The sequence below is a fragment of the Lathyrus oleraceus genome, chromosome 3 (assembly GCF_024323335.1).
Source record: "Lathyrus oleraceus cultivar Zhongwan6 chromosome 3, CAAS_Psat_ZW6_1.0, whole genome shotgun sequence".
Classification (NCBI taxonomy): domain Eukaryota; kingdom Viridiplantae; phylum Streptophyta; class Magnoliopsida; order Fabales; family Fabaceae; genus Lathyrus; species Lathyrus oleraceus.
This window is the reverse complement of record NC_066581.1, coordinates 11,484,821-11,494,354: the sequence shown is the minus strand read 5'-3', so window position 1 is coordinate 11,494,354 and position 9,534 is coordinate 11,484,821.

Sequence of the window (9,534 nt, the reverse complement as noted above, 5' to 3'; positions counted from 1 at the left end):
GTGGTTGTTGTTTGGCATGATATAATGTGCTTTTGTGATAAATTGTGTTGATAATGTGGGATGGTATACATGATGTTGTGAATGTATGCAGTTGTGAATAGACTATTCTATGGCTTAGAGTGTGAGCATGTGTCTATTCTTGATTAGTGTTGATGTTGCATTGCTAGGTGATTAGCATGCATATTGTGGCCTTCGGGTGATAGCTAATTCCCATGGTGAGGAATTAGTGAGTAAAACATGTTGATTGTTGTTGTTGTTGTTTGCATGCTAGGTGATTAGCGTGCATATCATGGCCCATTTGGGGTGGTAGCTAATTCCCATGGTGAGGAATTAGTGAGTGAGTCACTATGTCTCAAATGAGTGGGACTAGTGAGCTTGGTAGCCGTGCCTGGATTTGGACGGTGAGCTTGAACTATATGTTCAGGAATAGTCGGTACCGCATGCATAGGGTCTCATTGCATAATGAGTGTATGGCATATAATATGAATGGATGTATTCCAATATTATATGTGTGTCGTGTGTTGTGTTGTTGATATTGAGCATGGTTTGAGATTATACATATGCTATAGGTTATTGTTGAGTATGATGTTTGAGTTGATACTGCTGTTATTGAGTGTGTAGTCTGATTAGGGTGAATTAATGTGTTAATTACTTGGCATTACATGTTGTTCTATAATGCTTATTATATTGATTGAGGAACTCACCCTTACACCTATTTTTCAGGTAACGAGAAATGAGTTGAATAGAAGCTAATGCTTGGAGTCTAGAGTAGTTCTTATGGGTCATGCTCTGATAGATGTAACATCGGGAGGGAATGTTTTAATTAATTTGATATTGGTTGTTGAATGATTTACATGTATGGCGTTACATGTTTTACATTGATGTTGAATTTGATTCCGCTGCGAATTATGCAAAAGAACCTATTTTGATTTAAATAAATGAGCATGACAGGGTATTCTGATAATTTTGTGAAATGATTGTGTGACACCCTTCGGGGCATAATTACTCTGATGATTGATATGTTATTATTTTAATTATAATAATTTGGGGTATTTAGAAGGGTGTTACATTAGTGGTATCAGAGCATAGTCGGTCGAGTCGAGTCGTAATTATTCTGTTTTCCCTGTACGGTATAGGTGGTGAGTAACCTATCAGTACTTATTGTTTTGGTTGTTTGGGTTTTCAGAATAGAGATGGCTGGAAGAGGTAGAGATGATGCTGCAATTGCTGAGGCTCTGGGTATGCTAGCTGGAGTACTTGGAGGAAATCAGAATGTTATGGGAATGGGAGCTGCTCGTCAACTGAGTGAGTTCCAGAAGAACAATCCTCCAATGTTCAAGGGAGCATACGATCCAGATGGTGCTCAGAAGTGGTTGAAGGAGATAGAGAGGATCTTCAGAGTAACTGAGTGTGCTGATAACCAGAAGGTCAGGTTCGGTACACATATGCTGTCAGAGGAAGCTGATGATTGGTGGGTTGCTACCCGCACTGAGTTGGAATCTGCTGGGAATGCTGAGATCTCTTGGGCTGTGTTCAGAGAGAGATTCCTGAGGAAGTATTTTCCAGAGGATGTCAGAGGAAAGAAAGAGATAGAATTTTTGGAATTGAAGCAGGGTAACAGGTCGGTTACTGAGTATGCTGCGAAGTTCACAGAGCTGTCAAAGTACTATACTCCTTATAATGAGGCTGCTGGAGAATTTTCAAAATGTGTGAAGTTTGAGAACGGGTTGCGTCCCGAGATCAAACAAGCTATTGGATATCAGAGGATCAGGGTGTTTTCTGACTTGGTTGACTGTTGCAGAATTTTTGAACAGGATTCCAAGGCTAGAGCAGAGAGCTATCAGCAGAGGGTTGATAGGAAGGGTAAGAATCAGATGGATCGTGGAAAACCGTATGCAGCTGGCAAAGGTTTCCAGAAGCAGAGTGGGATGAAGAGGCCTAGTGGGGGAGACTCTAGTGCTCCTGCTAAGTGTTACAGATGTGGTCAAGCTGGACATCGTATCCATGAGTGTACCAGTAATGAGAAGAAGTGTTTCAAATGTGGAAAAGGTGGTCATTTGGCTGCAGATTGCCGGTTGAAGACTGTGACTTGCTTCAACTGTGGAGAGTTGGGTCATATCAGCCCGCAGTGTCCTAAGCCGAAGAAGGAGAATCAGTCAGGAGGCAAGGTTTTTGCTCTATCAGGTTCTGAGACTTTTGCAGATGATCGTTTGATCAGAGGTACGTGTTATATTAATGGCTTCCCTCTTATAGCTATTATTGACACAGGTGCTACTCATTCTTTTATATCTTTGGACTGTGCTGTGAAACTTAAGTTAGAGATATCTGAGATGCTTGGAAGTATGGTGATTGATACTCCTGCGAAGGGTTCAGTGACTACTACTTCAGTTTGCTTAAGTTGCCCTTTGAGTATTTTTGGTAGGGATTTTAGGATAGACCTTGTGTGTCTTCCATTAGTGCAGATTGATGTTATATTGGGTATGAACTGGTTGGTGTTTAACCGGGTTTCTATCAACTGTTTTGATAAGACTGTGATATTTCCTGAGATGGAGGAAGGGAAGAGTTTGTTTCTATCAGCCAGGCAGGTGAATGAGGAAGTAGCAGATGGGGCAGAGTTGTTTATGCTGTTGGCAACTTTAGAGGCTAAAGATAAACTGGTGATTCGTGATCTAGCAGTGGTGTGTGATTTTCCTGATGTATTTCCGGAAGAAGTGAATGAATTACCGCCAGAGCGTGAAGTTGAGTTCTCGATTGACTTGGTACCTGGTACTAGACCGATATCGATGGCCCCGTACCGTATGTCGGCTGTTGAGTTAGCTGAATTGAAGAGTCAGCTGGAAGATCTGTTGAATAAGAAATTTATTCGTCCGAGTGTGTCACCGTGGGGTGCCCCAGTGTTGTTGGTTAAGAAGAAAGAAGGTACTATGAGGTTGTGTGTGGACTACAGGCAACTGAATAAAGTAACGATCAAGAATCGGTATCCTTTGCCGAGGATTGATGATTTGATGGATCAGTTGGTTGGTGCGAGTGTGTTCAGCAAGATAGATTTGAGATCTGGGTATCATCAGATACGTGTGAAAACTGAGGATATTCAGAAGACTGCTTTCAGAACAAGGTATGGACATTATGAGTATTCTGTGATGCCTTTTGGTGTGACTAATGCGCCTGGAATATTCATGGAGTACATGAATAGAATTTTCCATCCGTATCTAGATCAGTTCGTTGTGGTGTTTATTGATGACATTTTGGTGTATTCGAAGTCTGAAGAAGAGCATGCTGAGCATTTGAGAGTGGTTTTGGGAGTTCTAAGAGAAAAGAAGCTATTTGCTAAACTCTCTAAGTGTGAATTTTGGTTAGAAGAAGTGAGTTTTCTTGGTCATGTGATTTCCAGAGGTGGTGTTGCTGTTGATCCTTCTAAGATAGAAGCGGTGTCTATGTGGGAAGCTCCTAAGTCTGTTGCGGAGATTCGAAGTTTCCTTGGATTGGCGGGTTATTATAGGAAGTTCATTGAGGGATTTTCTAAGTTGGCGTTACCGTTGACAATGTTGACCAGAAAGGGGCAAGCGTTTGTTTGGGACTCGAAATGTGAAGAAGGTTTCCAAGAGTTAAAGAGAAGGTTGACTACTGCTCCTATTCTAATATTACCGAGTTCATCGGAATCGTTTGAAGTTTACTGTGATGCTTCATTGTTGGGTTTAGGTGGTGTGTTGATGCAGAATAAGCAGGTTATAGCTTATGCTTCGAGACAGCTGAGGGTTCATGAGAGGAACTATCCTACACACGATTTAGAATTGGCAGCTGTGGTATTTGTTCTGAAGTTGTGGAGGCATTATTTGTACGGGTCGAGATTTGAGGTTTTCAGTGACCATAAGAGTTTAAAGTATTTGTTTGATCAGAAAGAGCTGAATATGAGACAAAGAAGATGGTTAGAGTTTCTGAAGGATTATGACTTTGGTTTGAATTACCATCCGGGTAAAGCAAATGTAGTGGCTGATGCGTTGAGTCGGAAGTCATTACATATGTCTATGTTAATGGTTAAGGAATTGGATTTAATTGAGCAGTTTAGAGACTTGAGTTTGGTGTGTGAGAGTACTCACAATAGTGTTAAATTGGGGATGTTGAAGTTAACAAGTGGTATTCTGGATGAGATCAGAGAGGGTCAGAAATCTGATATGCTTTTGGTTGACAAGTTGACTTTAGTGAATCAAGGTCAAGGTGGTGAATTCAGAGTTGATGAGAATGGTGTTTTGAGATTTGGTGATCGGGTGTGTATTCCGGAGGTTACAGAACTTAAGAAGAGTATTCTTGAAGAAGGACATCGTAGTGGTTTGAGTATCCATCCTGGAGCTACGAAGATGTGTCATGATTTGAAAAGGTTATTTTGGTGGCCGGGAATGAAAAGAGAAATTGCAAGTTTTGTGTATTCCTGTTTGACTTGTCAGAAGTCGAAGATTGAGCATCAGAAGCCGTCTGGGCTAATGCAACCGTTGGCTATTCCAGAGTGGAAGTGGGACAGTATCAGTATGGATTTTGTTTCTGGTTTGCCAAGGACGAGTAAGAATTTTGAAGCCATTTGGGTGATTGTTGATAGATTGACGAAGTCGGCTCATTTCATTCCGATCAGAATGGATTATCCGTTAGAGAGATTGGCTGAGTTGTATATTGAGAAGATTGTAAGTTTGCATGGTATTCCGTCGAGTATCGTTTCTGACAGAGATCCTAGATTTACATCGAAGTTCTGGGAAGGTTTGCAGAAGGCTTTGGGAACTAAGCTGAGGTTGAGTTCTGCATATCATCCGCAGACTGATGGTCAGACTGAGAGGACGATTCAGTCACTAGAGGATCTTTTGAGGGCTTGTGTTTTGGAAAAGGGAGGTGCTTGGGATTGTTATTTACCTTTGATTGAGTTTACCTACAACAATAGTTTTCATTCGAGCATTGGTATGGCACCGTTTGAAGCTTTGTATGGTAGGAGATGTCGGACACCTTTATGTTGGTATGAGTCCGGTGAGAGTGCTGTGGTTGGACCGGAGATTGTTCAACAAACTACAGAAAGGATTAAGATGATTCAGGAGAAGATGAGAAGTGCTCAGAGTCGTCAGAAGAGTTATCATGATAAGAGGAGGAAGTCACTTGAGTTCCAAGAGGGAGATCATGTGTTTCTTCGTGTTACTCCGATAACTGGTGTTGGTCGAGCCTTGAAGTCGAAGAAGTTGACACCTCGATTTATTGGTCCTTATCAGATTTTGGAGAGGATAGGAGAGGTAGCCTATCGTATCGCTTTACCGCCGTCGCTTGCGAACTTGCATGAGGTTTTTCATGTGTCTCAGTTGAGGAGGTACATTCATGATCCGTCGCATGTAGTCCAAATAGATGATGTACAGGTGAGAGATAACCTGACTGTTGAAACATCACCTATGAGGATCGAGGATCGAGAGTTGAAGCAGTTGCGGGGTAAAGAGATTGCCTTGGTGAAGGTAGCTTGGGGAGGACCAGCAGGTGGCAATGTGACTTGGGAACTGGAGAGTAAGATGAAGGAGTCTTATCCAGAGTTGTTCGCTTGAGGTATGTTTTCGAGGACGAAAACTCTTTTAGTGGGGGAGAGTTGTAACACCCCGATAATAATAAAATAATTATTTAATTGAGTTAATAATGTAATTATTATTTAATTGAATATTAGAAATTTTATTATTATTATTTTTGGATTATTATTATTTTGGAAAATATATATATGTGGGAATCAGAGAAAGAATCTCATTTGGAAAAGCATTTCACGTGAAAACAGAACAGAGAACGATCGTGAGAGAAGAGGAAAAGGGCAAAGAGACAGAGCAAGGGCTAAAGGTTGAAGAAGGAAGAGCGTGAGCTTAAAGATTCGCCGGATTAACTCAGGTAAGGGGGGTTTATCGTCGATTAATGGTATTGTGGGATAATATGTCATGGGTAGTGATAAGCTGTTGATTGACCCTAATTGGGAATTGTGAATGCTGAAATTTTGTTGGATGAATCGTGTTAGAAGTTGAAATTAAATCGGTAATTGAGTCTGTTGTAATTTCCGATAGTATAGCTTTTTACGGAATCGGATTCGGAGGTCCGGAAGTCCTCCAACGGCGGAAATTGCGGAGAATTCTGCGTTCTGCTTTGAGTTAGCGCAGGAACAGCTTCTGTCTTGCGTTAACCGGTTAACCAGGGTGTTAACCGGTTAACACTGTGTTGAATTGTGAATGATTGCTGTTTTGTCTGCGTTAACCGGTTAACCCAGGGCGTTAACCGGTTAACACTGTTGTGATTTCTGATATATGGTTGTTTGTGCTGCGTTAACCGGTTAACCCAGGGCGTTAACCGGTTAACACTGTTAAATTTGAGACAGAAGGCGTGTTGTGCTGCGTTAACCGGTTAACCCAGGGCGTTAACCGGTTAACGCTGTTGCAGAGTGGAAAAATGTTAATGTTAATTGTTGTGTGCCTATTTGAGGGTTGGCTTATGTTGGCCTATGGTGTACTAGGGATTAATTCCCGCTGTTTTGAGCAGTATAGATATTAGTAGAGTGTGCTAATGTTGTGGTTGTTGTTTGGCATGATATAATGTGCTTTTGTGATAAATTGTGTTGATAATGTGGGATGGTATACATGATGTTGTGAATGTATGCAGTTGTGAATAGACTATTCTATGGCTTAGAGTGTGAGCATGTGTCTATTCTTGATTAGTGTTGATGTTGCATTGCTAGGTGATTAGCATGCATATTGTGGCCTTCGGGTGATAGCTAATTCCCATGGTGAGGAATTAGTGAGTAAAACATGTTGATTGTTGTTGTTGTTGTTTGCATGCTAGGTGATTAGCGTGCATATCATGGCCCATTTGGGGGTAGCTAATTCCCATGGTGAGGATTAGTGAGTGAGTCACTATGTCTCAAATGAGTGGGACTAGTGAGCTTGGTAGCCGTGCCTGGATTTGGACGGTGAGCTTGAACTATATGTTCAGGAATAGTCGGTACCGCATGCATAGGGTCTCATTGCATAATGAGTGTATGGCATATAATATGAATGGATGTATTCCAATATTATATGTGTGTCGTGTGTTGTGTTGTTGATATTGAGCATGGTTTGAGATTATACATATGCTATAGGTTATTGTTGAGTATGATGTTGAGTTGATACTGCTGTTATTGAGTGTGTAGTCTGATTAGGGTGAATTAATGTGTTAATTACTTGGCATTACATGTTGTTCTATAATGCTTATTATATTGATTGAGGAACTCACCCTTACACCTATTTTTCAGGTAACGAGAAATGAGTTGAATAGAAGCTAATGCTTGGAGTCTAGAGTAGTTCTTATGGGTCATGCTCTGATAGATGTAACATCGGGAGGGAATGTTTTAATTAATTTGATATTGGTTGTTGAATGATTTACATGTATGGCGTTACATGTTTTACATTGATGTTGAATTTGATTCCGCTGCGAATTATGCAAAAGAACCTATTTTTGATTTAAATAAATGAGCATGACAGGGTATTCTGATAATTTTGTGAAATGATTGTGTGACACCCTTCGGGGCATAATTACTCTGATGATTGATATGTCATTATTTTAATTATAATAATTTGGGGTATTTAGAAGGGTGTTACAGTCCACACTTTCAATCATTATATGAAGTTTGATGTCGTTGGCAATGACAAAATTATTGTCGAATCAAGTACAATTCTTGAGAACTCTCTTATTATATATTAATAAATGTTATGTATTGATAAATTATACTTACCATCGAATTTAAAGGAATATTGTAATGCTAAATGATGTTTGGCCGTTGTTGAATTCTATTTTAAAGTATAATTTCTTTCATTTTTTGAAAGGCATGTGCTATTTAATATTAACCACTTTAATTATTTGTTACTTTAAATCTTCCTTTAATATAATACAATCGACAAAATTAAAAGAAAATATTACAAAAAATAATATGTTATTATTATGTATGTTAGCAACTTCAAATTCGGAAGTAAATTGAACATAATCAAACATTAATATATATCAAAACAAAAAACTTAGTTAATTCAGATTAAAATATTCTTACAATAAACTTTAATAATTTATTCTAATTTTATTATTTTATAGTAATATTAACTATAAATTACAAGCCCCTTTTTTCGAGATATTTTCATTATTGTCTCTTGTTTTGGAAATTTGAACATAATTTAACGTTAATACATCAATTAGAAAAACAAACTTTTGTCTTACTAATGGCTCTTTCGAAATTAACAATATTTTTTTTTTAGTTCTGTTTCTACACATTTTCAAAAAAAGTTCTATATACTTTTTAGATCAATGGTTTTTAAGCTGATTCTCTAGGTGCTAATGTAAAAAATCACGTCTCTGGTTGACATGATTGGATAAATGAGTAGATTAGTGGGCGACGACATCCGCCATTAAGTTGGGCTTTCTTTCTAAATACATTGATCTTCATAATGCCCATAGAATCAAAACAAAGTGTATTGTCCATACTTTCAATCATTATATGAAGTTTGATGTCGTTGGCAATGACTAAATTATTGTCGAATCAAGTACAATTCTTGAAAACTATCTTTTTATATACTAATAAATGTTATGTAATGATAAATTTAAACTTACATCGAATTAAAGAAATATGTAATGCTAAATGATGTTTTGCCGTTGTTGATTCTATTTTAAGTATAATTTCTTTCAATTTTTGAAAGACATGTGATATTTAATCTTAAATCACTTTAAATATTTGTTACTTTTAAATCTTCCTTTAATATAACACAATCAATAAAATTAAAAGTAAATGTTAACAAAACAATATGTTAATTATTCTGTATTTTAGCAACTGCAAATTCGGAAGTTAAATTTAACATAATCAAACATTAATATATATCAAAACAAAAACTTAGTTACTTCAGATTGAAAAATTTTACAACAACTTTAATAATTTATTCTAATTTTTATTATTTTATAGTAATATTAACTATAAATTACAGCCCCTTTTTCGAGATATATTCATTATTGTCTCTTGTTTTGAAAATTTGAACATAGTTTAACATTAATACATAATTAGAAAAACAACTTTTGTCTTAATAATGTACTTTTAAATAATAATTATTTATTCTTTAGTTTTGTTTCAACACATTTTCAAAAAAAAATTCTATATACTTTTAAGATCAATGGTTTTGAAGTTGATTCTCTAGGTGCTAATGTAAAAAATCACGTCTATAGTTGACATTATTGGATAAATGAGTAGGTTAGTGGGCGACGACGTCCGACTTTAAGATGGGTTTCTCTCTAAATACATTGAACTTCATAATGCCCATAGAATCAAACAAACTGTCTTGTCCACACTTTCAATCATTATATGAAGTTTGATGTCGTTGGCAATGACAAAATTATTGTCGAATCAAGTACAATTCTTGAGAACTCTCTTATTATATATTAATAAATGTTATGTATTGATAAATTTAAACTTACATCGAATTTAAGGAATATTGTAATGCTAAATGATGTTTTGCCGTTGTTGAATTCTATTTT